This window comes from Protopterus annectens, chromosome 2.part1 (genome assembly GCF_019279795.1).
Source record: "Protopterus annectens isolate FY-2018-M chromosome 2.part1, PAN1.0, whole genome shotgun sequence".
Lineage (NCBI taxonomy): Eukaryota > Metazoa > Chordata > Ceratodontiformes > Protopteridae > Protopterus > Protopterus annectens.
In genome coordinates, this window is record NC_056729.1 from 247,699,187 (window position 1) to 247,719,733 (window position 20,547).

The window sequence follows — 20,547 nt, forward strand, 5'->3', positions numbered from 1 at the left end:
GAAGGAGATAACTTGTTTCTGTGCCTCTGCCCACTGATTTCATGGCAGATCTGGCCGTTTGGAATTGGCAGAGTATGGAAATGAAATCCGTATGCCTGGGATACTATGTTTAATACCCACTTGTCCTGGGTTATTAACTGCCAATTTTGAGCATGAAGTGCTAGTTTTCCCCCTAAGGGGGCTGCCAAAAGTTAAGTGCTTGGTGATGGCAGAGGAAGTCATTGAGACTGTTTACTGTAGGGTTGTGATTTATTTCCTCCAAATTTGGAGGTAGAGGCACCCCATTGCTTTGACCTGCAGGAATCGTGTGTTTGGTATCTAGAGCCCTTTGAGCACCTGGATTTGCCCCATGAAGCTCTGTCGGACACAGGAAAGGACCAATTTTTTGTAGAACTGTTTCTACTCAATCTTGGTGGCTGCACTTGTAAGAAGTCTTTTACAGTTTGCATAGACTTAACTTGGGCTTCCATTTTCTTTAAAACCTCTTCTGCCTTCCAAACAGAGTATCATGCTGTAAAGGTGCATCCAACAATTTAGCTTTAACATGATCAGGCACATTTTGCTCCTTTAGCCAGGCATGCCTTCTAATGACAGATCCAGTAACTTCGGCCCTGCAGGAGGCCTCCAAGGAATCAAAACCACATTGCAAAGTATGCTTTCCAACTTGTTCTGCTGCATGCAATCATTTCTGTAATTCTTTATTTTCCACACATTCAGAAATAAACATCATTTTCTGTTTCAGTAATCCCATAACATGCTGTTGATATTTAAGCATATGAAACTGGCAGTTTAAGGCCTTAATTGCCAAGGTTGTAGACGTATAAACCTTCTTCCCCCATCTATCCAGCACCCTGGAATCTCTATCAGAGGGGGTAGGATTCTTAGCTGTTGAGGCCTTTACACTTTTGTGACCCTGTGAAATAGTTTCAGGGTCAGCAGCAGGGTTTTTGAATAAAAATTTGTGTGAGTCAGGAACCCTGTAATATCTGTCTGGCTTGCTAGGAGCAGGAGGGTAAGGAATCTGGAGTCATGCTTGATTCCGAAAACACATCATCAACAATGTCTAGTACATGAGGTATGCCTAAAAGCCTATGCTGAGGGAGAAGAAGGAAATCCCTAAGCCTCTTTTTTGATTCTGAGAAATCTTGACTCTCCCAATGAAAATGTTCTCTCACAGTATGCAAGGTTTCTCCAAAGGAATAATCTTCAGGAGGGGATGCAGAAGGGATGGATTCCTCTGCATCTGAATCCTCATAGGGTGGTATAGAAAATTCCTGATCAGAAGAGGAATCAGAAGAAATAGAAACCTGATCTGAAGATTCATAATCAGTGTCTTGCCTAGGCCTTTTTTCAGGGGGGGGGGGGGCTGACCCCTGATCAAAGTAAATAGGTCTTCAGCCATTTTGATAATCTGCTTTTTGGGCATAGAGGCCTAAGCACGTGGCTCATGCGTCAGCTTTTTAGCGTTAGAAGTTGCCTTTGTCTTTGAAGCTGGCGTCGGTTTTATATAGAAATGTTGAGGCCTGAAGACACCCTCAGAAGCCGGCGCCTGATCAGCGGCTGCGGACCCATCTGAGGGAGAGACATCCATGGGTACAATATTTCGAGACATGGGTCTCGGTAGAGGCCTGCGACTCAAAAGTAGCGGATATCAGGGGCTGTGAAAGCGTCTCACTGTGTACTGGCGACTGGCTTAGGAGAAGCTTTGGGACCTCGATGGTCTGTCTCTGTCCTTTTCTTTGCGTTTTTTGTGTACTCCAGTACTCGGATTGCTATCCGGCGACATTTTAGGGTAGTTAAATCTGTTTCCAAAATATTTTGAAGAAAAGATATACCAACACTTAATAGCGCATTGGTTAAATCTAGCACAAAACCGACAGCAAGGCACATTATGATCTGGGCCTAAGCAAGGAATACAGTACAAATGAAAATCCTTATGAGATATTTGCTTCCCACAAGTAATGCAATTATTAACTTTTACTGACATCGGTATGGAGCAAGAAAAAGTTTCCCCAACTTAGCTTAATTGAAGACTTCGGTTCTGAAACTCGAATTCAAAAATTTCAGGAGTTGGCCGACCGGCACTTGTGAACTGCTTCTGCTTCAGGCACCGCGCGGCAAGAAAGACTGAAGAAAATGGCGTCGGCTGCCTGTTTTATACCCCTGATGACCTGACATGAAAGAGGAGACAGCAACCGACGCAGGACCCAAGACTTTGATATTCAGGCTGACTGAGGGCAACCTGCCAGCAGATTACCCAAATGTAATGACTGCAACAGAGAAACACAAAGAACATGGGTGAAGAGCACCTGACATATGCGTCAGGAGGTCTGGAACTTGGTCCAGAGTTTAAGGCTTCTCCTGAAGATGAGGCCAAAGGAAGGGGAAAGTACAGTTTTGTACCTACCATAAATGTAGATGTCCGAACTGGATAGCATCTGCAGTCATAACAACTGGGTTGTCCTGTCGTCAGGCAGCCCTTCGGTCGGCCGGATTCCAAAGTCCGGGTCCGGCTTCGGCTGATGTCGCACTTCACCCGACGTCATCTCTGCTGGTCTTCGGGTATAAAGGCATCAGCCGACGCCATTTTCTTCAGTGTTTCTTGCCCCAGATGCCAGTTGCCCTCTTGGAAGGCTAAATTTTGGGTAAAAATGCCAATGTTTCCCAAAGGATAGAAGGCAAACACAAAAATAAGCATGTATGTACATATATACAAACAAATACACCATAAGAGACTCCCCCCCAGCTAGCTATTAGGAGGGTAAATACCCTAGGAGAACCACAGAGGGGAAGGAGGGGGGTAATCCTGACTGCAGATGCTATCCTGTTCGGACATCTACATTTATGGTAGGTACAAAACTGTACTATGTCCTTCATGGATGCATCTGCAGTCATAACAACTGGGTAGAATACCATAGCCAACTAGGGGAGGAGGAAGAATAGATTATGGTGTGGTTAGGATCCCTTGCAGTACAGCAGTGGCAAACCCTGCTCGGGATCTGGAATACAGAGGTAAATTATAATGCTTGGCAAATGTATGCACGGAGGTCCAAGTAGCCGCCTCAATAATGTCCTTGGTTGCCACTCCTCGTAAGAAGGCTGTGGTAGTGGCTGTTGCTCTTGTAGAATGAGGTCTTATGTTCTGTGGAATTGGTTTTCCATGGACGGAGTAACAGAATCGTATGCAATTTCCTATCCATTTGGAGATTGTCTGTTTGGAAATTGCTTTTCCTTCCCTTCCTGTTGCATAGGCTACAAAAAGCTGGTCAGTTTTTCTGTTACTTTTTGTTCTGTCCAGGTAGTAGCGTAGCTGTCTGTGTACATCCAAGGTATGCAGCATTCTTTCCCCTCTGTTTTGTGGGTTGGGGAAGAAGGTAGGTAGGTGGATTGCCTGGTTTAGGGACACTCTGGATACCACCTTAGGCATAAATGTAGGATTAGTCCTCATGGACACTCTGTCTTGGTGGAAGATTAGGAAGGGTTGTACTGCCATTAGGGCCTGAAGTTCAGAAACCCTCCTTGCTGAGGTTATTGCCAGTAGGAAAGCAGTTTTCCATGAAAGATGCTGTAGGTCTGCTGTTGCTGCTGGTCCAAAAGGTGCGAGTGTCAACTTTTCTAGCACAAAGTTCAAATCCCAAGCTGGCAGAGGTGGTTTCCTAGGAGGTTTTACATTCTTGATCCCTCTGAGGAACTGCCTGAGTAGAGGATGTGAGAAGACAGGTGGATCAAAGCTGTATTCTGCTGAAATAGCTGATGCATGTATCTTGATGGAGGAATAGGACAGGCCTGTATGAAAAAGCTCTGCCAAGTACTCCAGAATGTTAGCCATATCTATATTCGACACATCCTTCCCTCTTTCAGCACTCCAAATGACAAACCTTTTCCATTTCCCTGCATAGTTCCTTCTTGTTGAAGGTCTGCGGGCTTCAAGTATAATGTCTTTAACCCTTTGGGAGAGATCTGGAATAGTTGCTGCTATGTGATGTGCCATGCAGTTAGCTGCAACGTTTTTAGGTTTGGATGCATGATGCTGTAGTTGTTCTGAGTTAACATCAAAGGCATCAGGGGTATTGACCACATTTTGTCCCGAGACATGCTCCTCAGCAATGGGTACCAGTGTTGTCTTGGCCAGTTTGGAGCTATCAGGATTATCCTTGGACGTTCCTCCTTGATTTTTAGTAATACCTTGTGTATCAAGGGAAGAGGTGGGAATGCATATGCTGTCAGGCCTTTCCAGCTGAAGGAGAGCGAATCCACTTTCGATGCAAGTGGATGGAATGTCCTTGTGCAGAATTTTTTGAGCTGGTGGTTGAGAGGGGAAGCGAATAGATCTATTTGTGGCATTCCCCATTTCTTTGCGATGGTCTTGAAGATGTCCGGGTGTAGCATCCATTCGTGAGCATCCGAGGTGGTTCTGCTTAACATGTCTGCTAGAGTGTTCTCCTTTCCCGGTACAAACATTGCCTGTAACTGGATGTTGTAGCTGAGTGCCAGGTTCCAAAGGTCCAAAGTCATTCTGCATAGGGGGTATGAATGAGTGCCTCCCTGTCTGTTGATGTACCACATGACTGTGTTGTTGTCTGTCCTTATCATCAAATGGCCTTCTTTGAGAAATGGTCTGAATTTTTGGATTGCCAGTTTTACTGCCAGCATTTCTTTTAGGTTGATGTGTAGGTGAAGTTGGTCCTGCGTCCACAATCCTTGCACGCATTTGTCCAGCATGTGAGCCCCCCATCCTAGGTCTGAGGCGTCTGTTGTGATGGTTTGGCTTGCTTGATATTTGCGAAAGGGTAAGCCTGGGTTTGACTGGCATGCTTGAGCCCACCATAGGAACTCCTGTTTTAGGCATGGAATTAGTGGAATTTCTGTTTCTAGGCTGTGCCTGTGTTGGGACCATAAATTCTTTAGGTACCACTGTAGTTTTCTCATATGCAGTCTGGCATGTGGAACCAAGATTATGCATGATGCCATGAAGCCCAAGGCCTGCAGAACTTTTCTTGCTGTTAGCTTGCTGTGGTTTGTTAGTGCCAAGAAGTAAAGAGGGAGATCTTTTGTTTTTCTGCAGTTAGGAATGCCATTTGTTTTACTGTGTCCAATTCCGCGCCCAAGAATGTCCTTGTTTGGGATGGAATCAGCCTTGATTTTTGCAAACTGACTGTGTATCCCAGTGCTTGTAGCAAGTAAATGACCCTTTGTAAATCTGTTGTCAGCTTGCTTTTGTTGTCCCCTTGTAGCAGGCAGTCGTCCAGGTATGGATAAATTTGGATTCCCTGTAGTCTGCAGTGGGCGATTACTGATGCCAGGCATTTTGTGAATACTCTGGGCGCAGTAGATAAGCCAAAGGGCAATGCTGAGAATTGATAGTGCTCTGATCCTGCAAGAAATCTGAGGTATCTTCTGCAAATTGGTCGAATGGGGACGTGCAGGTATGCCTCCTTGAGATCTAGAGTTACCAGCCAACACTCCTTGCCCAGCATGGGAAGAAGTTGCTGAAGGGTCAGCATCTTGAATTTTGGGACAATGATGTATGTGTTTAAGGTGGACAGATCGAGAATAGGTCTCCAGCTTTTTCCTTTCTTGGAACTAGGAATAGTCTGGAGTAGAATCCTTTGCCTTGTTCTGTTATTGGTACTCTTTCCACAGCTCTCATCTTTGTTAATTTTATTATCTGCTGTAGAGCTTCTGTTTTTTGATTTGGAGGTAGGTTTGGCATTCCTCTTTTGACTGGTATAGTGTGGAAGTGGAACCGGTAACCTTGGTCTATGGTTTGCAAAATCCACTTGTCTTTTGTGATATAGTGCCAGTTCTTTGAAAATAAGGTTAATTTTCCGCCTAAGGGTGCTGCTATTTGTTCCCTGGTAGGCAGAGTTAGAATCAAGTCACTGTGATTGTCCTGTTGTAGTGGTAGTGGCTGTGCCTGTGGCTCTGTTATTACCTTGCCACTGTCGTCCTCTGTAGGCACCCCCTCTGGTTTGATTTCTGCCTCTGGAGCGTCTATTCCTGCCCCTTTGGGATCTTGTGGAGTCAGGAAAGGACCAATTTTTGGCAGGCCAGTTCCTGCTAAACCTTGGGGGCTGAACCTGCAAGAAATCTTTAACCGTTTGTACAGATTTTGCCTTTTCTTCCATTTTCTTCATTACGTGCTGGGCAGGTGTACCAAACAAACTGGTCTTATCCATAGGAGCATCTAATAACTTAGCTTTAACATGATCCGGTAAAACTTGTTCCTTCAGCCATGCATGTCTTCTTATCACTGTGCCAGTCATGGCTGATCTAAATGAAGCCTCCAGTGCATCATAGCCACATTTTAAGGAATGGTTACTAACCTGTTGTATGTTATTTACCATTTCTAATAGATTTTTCTTATCTATAGCGTCATCAGAGGATAGCTTTTTAGTTAACTGATCAAGCATAAACTCTTGGTATTGTATCATGTGAAACTGACAGTTTAAAGCTCTAGCTGAGAGAGTAGCAGAGGTGTAAACCTTTTGCCCCATCTGTCTAAAGACCTGGCTTCCCTTTCGAAGGAATAGGGTTTTGCTGTGGTTGAGGCTACTGCCTTAGGGCCCTGGGATATAGTTTCGGGTCTGCAAGAGGGGCCTTGTATAGGTGATGATGAGTGTCTGGCACCCTGTAAAATCTATCTGGTTTGGCAGGTGCTGGAGGTAAAGAATCTGGTGCAGTGCAAACATCATTAAATGCATCGTCCACAACAGAGAGGACAGGAGGTATAGCTAAGGGCCTGTGTTGTGGTAGGTGCAGAAAAGTCCTAAGTCTTTTTCTGGAGTCTGAAAATCCTGTTCCTGCCATTGGAAATGTTCTCTCATGGCATGTAAGGTTTCCCCAAAGGAGAATTCTTCTGGTGGAGAAGCAGCTGGAATGGATTCTTCAGCATCTGAGTCCTCAAAATTGGAGAAAGGAGCCTCTGGCTGGTCTGTAATATCTGAGTCTTCCACAGAATCATCAGAGGACACAGGCTCGAGGGGCTCTGCTCTAGGTCTCTTTTCTGGGGGCTGAGAGGCCCTGTCTGGGTGAGATTGAGATCCCCTAATTAAGGATATTAAATCTTCTGCCAGAGTAAGCATTTGTGAACTAGAAGTGGGCCTGGTTGAGGGGGGTGTAACAGGCACTGACTTAGTAGATTTGGCTGCTTTAGCCCTGGCGAAGGCCTTAATAGACATGGCTGCAGGAGGCCTAGCTGCACCACGTGCTGGGGTAGAGACATCCAAAGGGATGGTGTCTGATAAGTCACTAGTAACCACTGTAGTAGGTAAAATTTCTGAGGCCGATTCAAGTAAGGTAACCGGAACCTCAGTAGTAGTCATTGATTCGGCTGTACTCTGATCAGTTTTCTCGGTTTCGGCCGAAACGGAGACACAGGCGCTTTGCTTAACCATGGTTTCGGCGAAACCGCGGACCGCGATGTCGGTCTTTTCTTTGCGTTTTTAATAATTTGGGTAGTCGGAGGATCCGGCGGCATAATGTACGCAAATTCAGAGCCGAAAACTGTTCAGCAAACTCCGACCGGCGCCTAAGCGTTAGTCGGTTGAAAGAAGCACAGGCGAACAGGCTGCTACGTCGTGGTCTGGGCCTAAACAAGGCAAACAGTAAGAGTGGAAATCTTTATGAGGTATTTGTTTCCCACAAGTTAAACAGTTATTGACTTTTCTGACATCGGCTGAGGCAAGAAAGAGTCCCCAACGGGTACTTAGCTTTTAGAAGTCTTCGAAGGAGTATTCGGTAGTAGTAATCTCTGGATCTGACCGACCGGCACTTGCGAACAGCTTCTGCTTCGGGCGCCACGCGGCAAGAAAGACTCAAGAAAATGGCGTCGGCTGATGCCTTTATACCCGAAGACCAGCAGAGATGACGTCGGGTGAAGTGCGACATCAGCCGAAGCCGGACCCGGACTTTGGAATCCGGCCGACCGAAGGGCTGCCTGACGACAGGACAACCCAGTTGTTATGACTGCAGATGCATCCATGAAGGACATCCAAACTTGTTGAGGCCAGTAAGGAACAATGAGAATTATCCTGCTTCCCAAGGTCTGTGCTTTCTGAATGACTCTGGGTAAGAGAGGAAACGGAGGAAAGGCATACAGAAGTCCTGAGGGCCAATCGTGAGCAATTGCATCTCTGGGTGTCTCCCCCAGAGGGGGGGGATTAGGGTAAAGTAGTTGCTACACTTGGCATTCATGGGAGTGGCAGAAAGATCGCAGCAAGGCAGACCCCATGTTTGGAAAATCATTTCCGCTACATTCTGATTGACAGATGACTCGTGGCGCATTAAAATTGTCCTGCTCAGCTTGTCTGCTATCACGTTGGACCTCCCCGGAATGTGCGTTGCTATTGGAAAGCACTGGGAAGAAACTGCCCATTGCCAAACTTTTAGAGCCTTGTGACAAAGGGGATAAGATCTGGTTCCCCCCACTTGTTTATGTACCAAACCACAAACATATTATCTGACTGTATCTCAATTGTCCCTAAAGGGAGAGAGTCGTGAAGTGCTTGCAATGCAAGAAGCACTGCTCTCATCTCTAGGACATTTATATGCAAGTGAGCCTCGTGTTCTTGCCATGTACCTTGGACTGTTCTCCCCAGATAATGCACCCCACCCACCCTATCTAGGAAGCGTCTGTGGTCACCGTAGTTACGGGTTGTTGTGGAACAAAGGATCTCCCTATGGTCACATGACTGGAGTGTATCCACCATCTTAAAGTCGTTCTTGCATGATTCTGTTATCCTGATCGGCGGAAGCTCTTGAACTGATCATTGGGAGAACAACAGCCATTGAAGGATCCTCGTGCATTCTGGCAAGAGGAACCAGTGTTATCGAGGAAGCCATTGTCCCTAGCAATTTTAGAATTATCTTTGTTTTTACCTTGGTCTTGGGGAGAAGATAAAATTATCTGTTGTCTGAGTGCTACAACTCTTTCTGTTGGAAGACATGCTACCATGGAAGCGGTGTCTAGATCTGCACCTATAAATGTAATTTGTTGACAGGGCAACAAGGCATTTTTGAAAGTTGACTGTAATACCCAACTGAGTGCAAACATCCAGCGTTAGATCCCTGGCTTGTTGGATTAGATGCTTGGTGGTGGCAGATAGCAGACAGTCATATAGATAGGGAAACACTCAGAATCCTAGACATCTCAGGTGAGCCGTGACTACTGCCATGCATTTGGTGAACATTCTGGGGGTTGTAGTGAAACCAAAGGGCAGAGCTCAAAATTGGTAGTGACTGGATCCCAGCCGGAAGCTTAAGTACCTTCTCGATGTCCTGTCCATTTTTATGTGGTAGTAAGCATCTTGAAGGTCTACTGAACACATCCAATCGTCTTTCCCTAAAAAGGGAAGTATAGACTGCAGTGTCACCATTCGGAACTTTGACTTCTTTATAGATTTGTTTAATTTGCTTAGGTCTAATATGGGTCTCCAGTCACCTGTTCTTTTTGGCACTAAAAAGAATCTTGATTAAATTCCGAATCCTATTTGGTCTGTGGAGACTTCTTGGATAAACTTTTTGCAGCAACTTTTGAATCTCTATAGTTGCTTGCCCCTTAGATTGGGTGGAACATCTGGGATTGTTCTGGTCTGTGGAACAGGATGAGAGAATGGGATGGAGTAGCCTCTGGATATTATTTGTAGTACCCATTTTCTCTTGTGATAGTTTGCCAGGCTTCTGGGTACATGGATAAACGACCCCCGACTGACTACAAAGTAGAGCAGTCGGGCCTCCTTTCAGGAGCATTGATAAGGGCATCAGTGAAAGGAATCACTGTCACCCTGGTTCTGTGGGCCCCTTCTGCCTCTGGGGTGGCGTCTACTGTTGTTACCTCCCACTCTGCCCCTGGAAAGGAATAACCCCCATGCGCCCTGGAAAACTCTCTTGGATCTTTTGAACCACATTTTCCCACTCTTCTGACTTTTAGGGATAAGGTCTTGAAGGTACAGAAAAACATACTCCAATGGCAGAGAGAGTTTTTCCTTCCTGCTCGCATCGGGTGATAGTGTCTTTTACTTTGGGTCTAAAGAGTGAGGAACCATCAAAAGGGGCATTTGTAAAAGTAGACTTAAAGGGCTTCACAAAATTGCACAGGCGCATCCAGGAGTGTCTCCTAACAAAAACTCCGGAACCCGCTGCCGTGCTCGCTCTATCAGCTGCGTAGGATATCAGCCTCATGGAGGAGTTAACAATGGAATTTAAGTTGGACAGCTGAGAGGAGACCTTCTCATTCACCCCCGCAGCTAATGTACCTTGTAGAGTATCTCCTAGCTCTTTCAGGAGATCTCTTTGTAGCCTTGTAAAGTGAGACAGGTAGTTCAGCGATCGGAGTGAAAATGTCACTGACAAAACGACATGCTTCCCGTATCTGTCCATCATTCGAGAATCTTTGTTCGGAGGATGAACAGATGAGGATGTCTCTGAAAGTTCCTTCTTGCTGGCTGCTGCCTCTGCCATAGCATCTACAGGTATCCCCTTAGTGAGAAAATCCTTTTCTGAAGGAGCTGACAAGATGTTGGGCCTCCGAGGGACTGGTTCCATTGTGTCAGGTGACTCCCACGCCTTTCGACTAACCAGGTCCATTAGCTCATTGAAAGGTGAAGACACTCAGGAGGCTAAAGGTTGACACCCAAAAGCCTTCAGGTACACCGACTCCTCCTCAGAAGGGGTGGTGGCCTGCCAGCTGCCTCTCTGCTTCATGATCTCTAGAATATCTGCATATGAGACATCATCAGAAGACAACCATTGGGACCCTTCCGACTCCTCGAGGTCAGTGTCTGAAGTGATGGACTCATCGGGAGAGTCTACGTGCTTCCTCTTGCAAATTCTCTTCACAGGTGGCTTTCTCAGAAGGATATTCTGGGGAGGCCTCAGTGGAGAGGGGTTCACCCAATAGGGGATTCTGAGGCTCTGCGTCTCTGCTGTCCTGTGGAATGGGTGGTGCCGAGACAGTGGCCGGTGCCTTAGGGGAAAGAGTGCTAGTAGCCTTTTGTGTTGCTGTATGGGTAGACAACACATTCCTCATTAGCTCAAAGGCAGATCCCACTGGCTCCAAAGACTCCCTCGGCCGATGTGGGAGCTGAGCTAATCTGGGCCGATGCTCCAAGGGGTAGGCTCGGCTCCGAAGATGATCGGGGCAGACCGGGGAACAGCCTCTCCGGATGGCACCAACAGTAACCGAACAGAAGTCAGCTCTGTGAACACCAAAGGTGGTCTCAGAATCGACAGATCCACAGTAAGTGGTACCAAGCACTCTGGCTCCGAAGGTCCAGCTTGGCTCGGAGGAGGAACAACAGTGGGTACAATTGGTACAGTAGGCTCCGAGACTAAATGGGTCGGAGCTGAGAATAATTTAGTTAGCACCGGCGACTTCAAGAGTCTACGCACCACCCGCTCCACGTCATCGTTAGATAAGCTCCTGGTGAACCTGAAGGATAGGGCTGGAGAGCGAGACCTATGCAGAATGGGAGATCTCAATGTCAGAGATACCGACGAAACATCCATAGACCAGCTCTGAGAAGAGGTATCTTGCAGCTCCACGGGAAACATCCATAGACCAGCTCTGAGAAGAGGTATCTTGCAGCTCCACGGACTTTGGAACCGAAGAACCAGGCTTGTCAATTAGTATAACCCCCAACGGCTTCAAGGACTGTGGAGCCGAGGAGGTAGTAGCCTTTGAAATTTTTGGTAACTTGACTGGCGGCTCCGACTGAGCCGATGATGCAGGTGATTGTCTTTTCTGGGATTTTTCCTTTTTGGAAGAAGGAGAAGAGCTGTGGATAGCTTCCTCAAAAGTTGCCTTTAAGAGCCCTTTAAGGATCAATTTGTTTTTCCTTTCCTGAAGTACCCTTGCACTGAAGGAATGACAAAACGTACAATACTCTTGTAGATGAATTGCTCCAAGGCAATACACACATATTACATGTCCATCTGTAATAGACATTTTTTGTGAACACTTCTGGCATTTTTTAAAGCCCGAAGGCTTATGTTCCCTCTCTTTTATGTCTTTAGACATGATAGAGAAAAAACACAATACAACAACAAAAAAGTTTTAACTATTGAACTGTAAAACCAGACTAAGTAATAAACTACGGGAAACATGAAGGTCAGAGACAGCAAGAAAGTAGAAATAGGGCCTCTAACTCAAACGGCCCTATTTCCTAGACAAAACAACGCTGACTATAAGCCCTCTAACTTAAACGGCCGAAGAGCTCGCTAACAAACTACGATTTAACCACACACAAGGCAAGGTTGGAGCTGTAGTTCACCAAAAGTTTATTACACCACAAAATAAAAGAAACATAAGTGCTTTCGTAATATAAAATGTATAACTTCATCAGGTAAAAGCCAACATTCAAATGGGCACATATATATGACTTGCATTATCACATGACAAACACCAATTAATGAATTAAAGCAACAATGTATAAAAACAGTTAATAACACATACAACCATTAGTAGATTCCCCCAAAAATATATATGTATATATTTATTTAGGAAAATAATGCATACATATGAATGTGAAAAAGCACATATTTAAAAAAAAACAACTAAAAATGTAAATATGTGTGTATAAGTCCTTTAACACATATTTATGTGTATAAATCTATGCTATCTCAGTTCTGCCTTCATTTTTAACACACATCCTATAGATGCAATTTCATTTAAACCTGGGAACCCCACTGCATCCAGGCGCAAAATCCAATACAGCTCACGGTTCTCCAAGAACAATTGCCAGGGACCACCTCTTGAATTCTTTTGCACTTGTTCAATTATAATGAACTTGAAGTGGTGTTCAGGGAATTCCACAATGTGTCTATATAGGGCATTGGTATTTTTTCCCCCCGTATATCATAATTGTGCTCATAAATACATTGCTTCAGCATCCGCTCAGTCTTGCCAATATAAAAAGCAGGACAGGCCTGGAACAATGCCCCATATATAACTCCAGAACTATAAAACTATAGAACTGTAAATAAAATCAAAGTTGAAGATAAACATCCAGTAACTGTATAGAATACATTTTCCTTCATTAAAGAAGTTCGGGAAGATTACTGGTAAGTTGATTGTCTAATTAAAATTTGCTTCACAGGCCACCTTTGGAAGGAAATGAAAATTAGTTTGCAAAAGATACTCCATCTTTAGACAAAAGAAAGGCACAGGGGTTTATAAGACTGAGCTTGTAATTCACAAATCTTCTTAGCAGACGTGATAGCTACCAAAATGATCGTCTTCCAGGTAAGAATCTTTAGATCCACTTAAGAAGTAAACTCAAAAGAAGGTCTAACCAGAGCCTTAGCATGACAGTAATGTACCACTGAGAAACTGGATCCCTGATTGGAAGTTTAAGAGGAAAGTTCCCTTCAGAAAAACTTTAGTAATTTTTAAGAAATCAACAGAAGACTGATTCTGTCCCCCATGAAAATTGAAAACAGCGGCTGTTAACTGGACTTTGATAGCCGAGAAACTGGTGCCATTATGAATAAATTCTGCCAAACAGTCTAAAACAGACTGAAGAGGGGCTGAAAAGACCTCTGAAACAGGCCCATCTGGTAAACCTTTTCCATTCGCTAAGGCAGACGTTCCTAGTATTTGTTTTTTGTGAGGATGACAAAATCTAATGACTGGATCAGACAGACTGGCATCTTTGGCCACCATTAAAACTGGAGGTATCATGTGGTTAGTTTCAGGGTCTTCAAGTCTTGGTCAGGCTGCCGGATGGATGATGGAGAAGATCTAGACGTTAGTCCAACACCCATGGAGGATGTATCAGATGAGGCCATAGAAAGGGGAAATAAACCTGTTGGGCCCAAAAGGGGGCAATGAGAATAACTTTGGCCTTGGACCTCCTGCCTTTCTAAAAAAAATCTTGTCATCACTGGGAAGGGTGAAAATGCATAAAGGAGTCCCAGAGGCCAACTGCGGACCACAGCATCCTTCAGTGACTTCCGCTGTGCAGGAATCAGGACAAACTACCTGGTGTATTTGTTGTTTAGGTAAGAAGCAAAAGGATCACAACAAGATTTGCCCCAGTGACTGAAAATCAACATCACCAATGACTGATAGAGGGACCATTCATAGAGCAGTGGAGTACACTTGCTTAATTTGTCCTCCAGAACACTGTAAATTTCAGGAATGTACATTGCTACTAGAAAGCATCGGAATGTCAGTGCCCACTGTCACACTCTCATGGATTCCTGGCACAGTGGTTACAAATGCATTCCTCCTTGTCTGTTAATATACCAGACCACTGCCATAACCACAACTTTTTCTCACCCTTTTGATTTCGCAAAAAGGTACTTTTGCAGGTGGAAAAACATATGCTAACTGCAGACAGGGTCTTGGCTTCCTGCTGTCTTTTCGTATGTGTTTTTTTTACCTTTGGTCTGAAGAGGGTTGAACCATCAAAAGGGGCACTAATAAAGGACATCTTGAAGCCTTCTGCAAAATTACACAAGATCTTCCAGGCGTACCAGCAGACAGAAGCGTAGCTGGTTCAATTAGCACCCTGTGCCAGTGCTATGAGTCAGTGGCCTACCCCCTTCAGGGGAAGAGAAAAACAAAAACAGCATCAGCTTATTACAGTTAGACTGATGCACCCCCCCCCCCACCCCACCCCAGCAAAAATGTGCTTTCCTTCTACTGGCGCACCAACCAGGTGGTCAGATGCATGACACCCCCACCTCTGGTCCCAGCCATTCAGGTCTCATTCCTGTGCCTTGCCCCAACCCTCCTTTAACATTTTATTTAAAAAAAGGCATTTTTTCTTTTAAACTGTTGTAACAAATACTTTAGTTGCTGCAGTTTATATCTGCCTGCATGAAGTGCTTTAGTGCTCATGTTTTAGTTTGAAATAAAATACAGATTTTATTTTTACTTTTAAAACTGTAGCAAACTGTTTACTACAGTTTGGACCATACATGGAGCGCTACAGCACTCAGGTTTGACTGCAAATGCAATACCAGCTTTTAAAAGCCGGTATTACATTAAAGAACAATTGTGATCAGCTGAGCATACCCACAAACACTTCGCTCCTAGGGCTGTCATCCATCTCCCCATGCCCTAGCTATGCTACTGCTAGCAGGTAAGCAATACCAGTGTCTGATGCCCTTGCTATGTCATCAGCTACATTCAAAAGCAGACACACAGTCACATTAGTCATGGATGGAAGGTAGACAGGTGGGACTCCACTGACTTCTGAACATCTCCAGGCAGGCAACCTGAGAGGGATTTTGACAGTTCCTTCATCAAGTCCCTCTGGAAATGTCATATGAGCCAAGTAGTTCAGCACTCTTGAGGGCAAATGTCACTGACGTATACATCTCTTTCTCAAATTTGTCCAAAACCCTAGGTTCTGTATTACGTCTGTACCATGGGAATGAACAGATGTGCTCTCATCCGAGAGCTCCTTCCTTGTGGTTGCCACAACCACTATGACATCTACTGGGGGACTATTTCTCCACTCTGACTTATTTCTAGGGGTCACTAAAATCTTATATGGTTTGCACAGGATATGCTCCATCATGTCAGGTTCCTTCCATGCCTACTAAGAAACCAGTTCTATTAGTTCATAAGCAAGCAGGACAACCCAGGAGGAAGAAGAGATGATCCTTAATGCCTCATGGAACAATGACTCCTCTGAGAAGAGATTTCAGTGGACCAACCCCCTCGTTGCTTCAATTATAGAATGTCTCCAAAACAGATGTCTTACAGAGGGGATCGTGGAGTACCTTCCCCTTCATCGAAGTCAGTGTCTTTTGTAACCAACTCTGGAGATTACTACTAAAAACTCCTGTTGTCCACCACAGCAGTGAAACTTAATAATAGAATCAAAACTTTAATAAAAAAGAATATAGCATAAAACAAGCAGTCCTCAGTCTTCCGATAATTGCTTTCGGCAAATATAATATAATATAAAAAATATATATTCATCTGTGACACCCTTGTTGCAAACCAAAAGGAGGCCAGCTAGCAAAGAGGTATAATTTCCTTCCTTCATTATAATTAAAGGCGCAGTACTTCTTTTTACTATGAGATTATATATGAGAAAACTAATAGCTATGGATGTGAATACATTATATTACAAGGGTGTGTCACAGATGAATGGCTGTGATGCCTTATAAATACAAAAGCTGAACAGTCCTTTCTATATGATCTGAGGAAGGCATATTTGCTGAAAGCGCTTATCGGAAGACTGAGGACTGATTGTTTTATGCTATATTATTTTTTATTATTAAGTTTCACTGCCATGGTGGACAACAGGAGTTTTTAGTAGTGTTTGCTTTTTCTTTTCCTTGTTGTTGTCCTTCACAGTGTAAGAAAGTTTCTTACCTAACTCTGGAGATTAATCCAAGTGCCATTCTTACAGATCCATTTCCTCAGTCCCTCCCTCACTAGGGCTTCTGGAGAAAGGGTCAGAATCAGAGGGAGGGATCACCAGGTGAGAGCCCCCGAGGCTATGAGAAGTTAACTGTCCCTATCAAACAAGATGAGCAGACATGGATGACCAAACATGGAACCAGGATCCATGGGAGGTCAGGACGAATCCATGTCAGACAGAGCCACCTCCTCTCTGGACCTAGCAATACCTTCTCAAAACACCTTGAATACCAAAGCCAAAATGCAACCCCCTGCCCAGAAAACAACAAGGATGGAATGTCCTCAGCTTTGATCTGACTCCACTCAGAGACCAACAGTTGCACTAAGTTGTCCAAAGCCAAAGATCCGAGGGGCAAGGAAAAGTCTGAAAACTTCAGAGTTGACCCAGATCCCCATCTCTAAGACTCATGCCAATCTGACAAGGCTGGAGTCGAAAGATAAGATGGTTGGAAACTGTGGTTGTTGAAGTTAATAGTGCTCTTGGCACCAGCTTGGATGCTCTAATGAATAGGCTCAGATCCATGGAAGTCAGATCCAAAATCTGGACCAGATCAGGAAATATCAATGGTAAGGCAGTACTGGACCATGCCAGGAGTCAGCGAAGGGCTAGGTATCAGGAGGCCTCCAGCAGGAAGTGTGCCCGAAGAAACTTCTACATCATCCTGTTGATGCCATCTTCCAACAGACTCCTTAAAACCAGAAGGACCTCTTGAAAGATGAAGCCACCAATGGTGGTCAAAATGACCACTTATCTTTCTCCTGTAAAAGGAACTTTGGGCTAGCCAGCTCTGGTAAAAAAACGAAGGTATGGAGATGATGAATGGAGATCAGATAGAATCCTGACCTTAGTCGAGGTTCGTTTTCATGCCAAAGAAAACAGGGGACTGGAGACCAATTCTGGATCTCAACGAACTACACAAGTCAGTTAAAAAAAAAAACATGTTTTGGATGGTCACGTTTCAGTCCATTCTCTCCTTTCTGGGCATGGATAAATGCATGTGTTCTATAGATCTTCAGGACTCATGCTATCACATAAAGATGAACAGACAATCCAGAAGGTATTTTTGGTTCTGGCTGGGAGTGAGGCATCATCAATTCAGAGTACTGCCCTTTGGACTCACTACAGCCCCCAGGGTGTCTACCAAGTGCATGGCAGTAGTAGCAGCTCACCTGAAACTGCAAGGATTCAGAGTGTTTCCATATCTAGACGACTGGCTTATTACTGCTCCAACCAGTCATCAACTCATAAGTGTGCAAGAGACCAGGATCTCCAGACTTGCTGTCATTTGGGGAGAAGCATAAACTACAACAAATCTCATCTGCAACAGACTCAGTCTTTAGAGTTTATAGGACCGGTTCTCAACACAAACACAACCATTGCTTCCTTTCCATTAGTGAGGCTTCAGACTACAAGACTTAAGTCAAAAAGATAATCTGCAGCACCTCAATTTTGTCCCAACGGGTCCTTCAGGCTCTGGAATCGATGGCAGCAGCAATAACGTTGGTACCAATAGCCAGGTTTTATATGAAAATTGTGCAATGGATGTTAGCTGCTCATTGGTCAATTCTTCAACCTATGTCATACAAGATAAGAATCTTTCACATCTGCAAGAGAGATCTAAAAATGGTGGATTAATTGAGACCAGGTTCTACATGGTCGTCCTTTCATTCCCTTTCAACTGAAGGCCATAATGATCACGGACACTTCCCAGCTAAAGTGGGAGGGGGCATTATATGGGGAAGACAGTCTAAGGCACCTGGTCCCCCGAGGAGGCCAAACTGCATATAAGTGTCCTAGACATGAAAGCAGTGCTGTAAGTGTTGCAGACATTTCAGAATACTCTCCCTTTGGGGACAAATGCAGTACAGTCAGACAACATACCAGTCTGGTACATCAGCAAAGAGGGAGAAACCAAATCCTATACACTGTGTTGAGAATCTCTCAGAGTGCGGCAATGGGTGACCTCTTCTAACCACTTTCTGTTAGCAATGCACATTCCGGGGAAATCCAGTGTGGTAGCAGACAAATTGAGCAGGAGCATTCTTCTACCCCACAAATGGTCCCTCAACAAGAAAATTGTAGACAAGATCTTCCGTCAGTGGGGCCAGCACTGCTGTGATCTATTGGCTTCCCCCGAACAGCAAGTGCAGCAGCTACTTTGCCCTAATCCCCCCAGAGGGGTAAACTTCAAGGGATGCTGTACTTCACGATTGGCCCCCTGGTCTTCTGTATGTGTATCCACCCATTCCTTCAATTCCCAAATTCCTTCAGAAAGTGTCCAGGTTGAAGAGCAAAGTCATCCTCATTGCTCCATATTGGCCTCGACAGATATGGTTTCCCTTTCTTTGGCCTCACTCAATTCAACCACCTTGGCTTGTGCAGCCAACTCTGGACCTTCTGTCTCACCTGACAGACATTATGGGCCCAAACTTGGCAAACCTCAGGCTGACTGCATTGCTTCTCCAATTCCATTGACAGCAAGGCAACCAATGCTCTCTTCCTCTGTCCATCATATTCTGATGTTTTCCCATAAACTTTCCACCAGGAAACTATACTCCAGAAAATTGAAAATATTTGTTTTTTTGGCTCAGAAACGTAACAGTGAACCTTTTACAGTTACCATACATATATATTGGCTTTTTTTATCACATCTCTTTGATGAACCAGCTAGTTCTTCCACAGAGTCCTGTTAGCAGCAATATCAAATTTTCATGTTGGGATAAATGGCTCCTCTGTAGCATGTCATAAATTAAGCACAGCATTTTAAGAGGCTTACTACTCTTAAGGCCTCCCTTTAAAAAACCTACTCCTCCTTGGGACCTAAATTTAGTACTGCAGTACCTTGTTCAACCCCAATTTGAGCCTGCAGCTAACTGGGACCTTAAATATCTTGCATGGAAGTCAATTTTCCTAGAAGCTATTACTTTGGCCAGAAGAATCTCTGAGATCCAACCAAGCATTATCCTCAGAACCCCTTATTTGATTTTTCAGAGACACATCAGTATCTTTACATACCAATCCATCACTTCTTCCAAAGGTGGTGTCAGAATCCAATATTAATTAATATATGAATTTGCCTGTGTTTTTCCCCAAATTTTCCAACAAAGGTGAATATGTACTATACTTACTACATTTACAACAGGCAATTGCATTTTTATTTGAATAGAACTAAGGAAGTCAGGAAATCATATTAACTGTTTGTTTCATTTACAGAACCCATGCTGGGTAAACGGTTACCAAAGTTATTCTATCTAAATGGATAACAAATTGCATTTCTTTTGTGTATAACAAATCAGGTATCACTTTAACAAACATTCATGCTCTTTCCACCAAATCCATGGCAGCTTCCTCAGTATTTCAATCCAGAAAATCCATGGATGATATCTGTGCAGCAGCTACTTGGGCTACTCCCCATACATTTATTACTCGTTACAAATTAGATCTGGTCTCCAGAGGAATAGCATCTTTTGGTTATATGGTGCTCAGGAATATCATTCCTTGAGTTCACCCTGTAAATTAGGTAGCTGGAGACTCTGCCCCATCAGTTGAGGGTAGAATGAAAATGGACAGCATCAGATAAGGAAGTTATGTACATACCATAACGTTCCATCTGTGTTGTCCATTTTTATTCTTCCTTAACTCCCCTCCCACCAACCCCCATCATTAAGACTTCTGGAAGAATGAGTGTTACATGGCCTTTGTTTCTTATGATGCTTATATATATATATATATATATATATATATATATATATATATATATCACATTCCTAAGCAACAAACAAGATCTGAAGTAATTGGGGCTGGTACATTATGGGTAAGGGAGAAGCTTGAAAGTTCCTAGTTGCCATGAGTTTAACAACGGCGAGAACCTCATCAGTTGATAAGCATTAAAATGGACAACATAGATAGAATGTTATGGTGAGTACATAACTTCTTTTTTTTCTTCTCATTCAACAATTCGGTTATTGGTTTCGACCAGATCCAACCTCAGCACTTTTTTTCAAGAACTTTGGATCCAGTGCTCTGACTCCTCCCCTACCCATAATCCTGCCAGTATCGTGATTACCTCAGATTTGTTTGCTGTTTGATCTATCAAGATGCATGATTTGCGGGATCTGCAGTTGTTGATAGATAAGTGCTGATTTTTTTTTTCACCAATTTT

The 20,547-nt window shown here is 44.1% G+C and overlaps 1 protein-coding gene across 1 annotated transcript in view; it reads right to left on the minus strand.

Annotated features, from left to right (window-relative positions):
* LOC122794008 (zinc finger matrin-type protein 1-like) overlaps window positions 1-20,547 on the minus strand; it is a 1,739,900-nt gene that overhangs the window by 612,789 nt on the left and 1,106,564 nt on the right. The gene's annotated exons all lie outside the window — the stretch shown is intronic.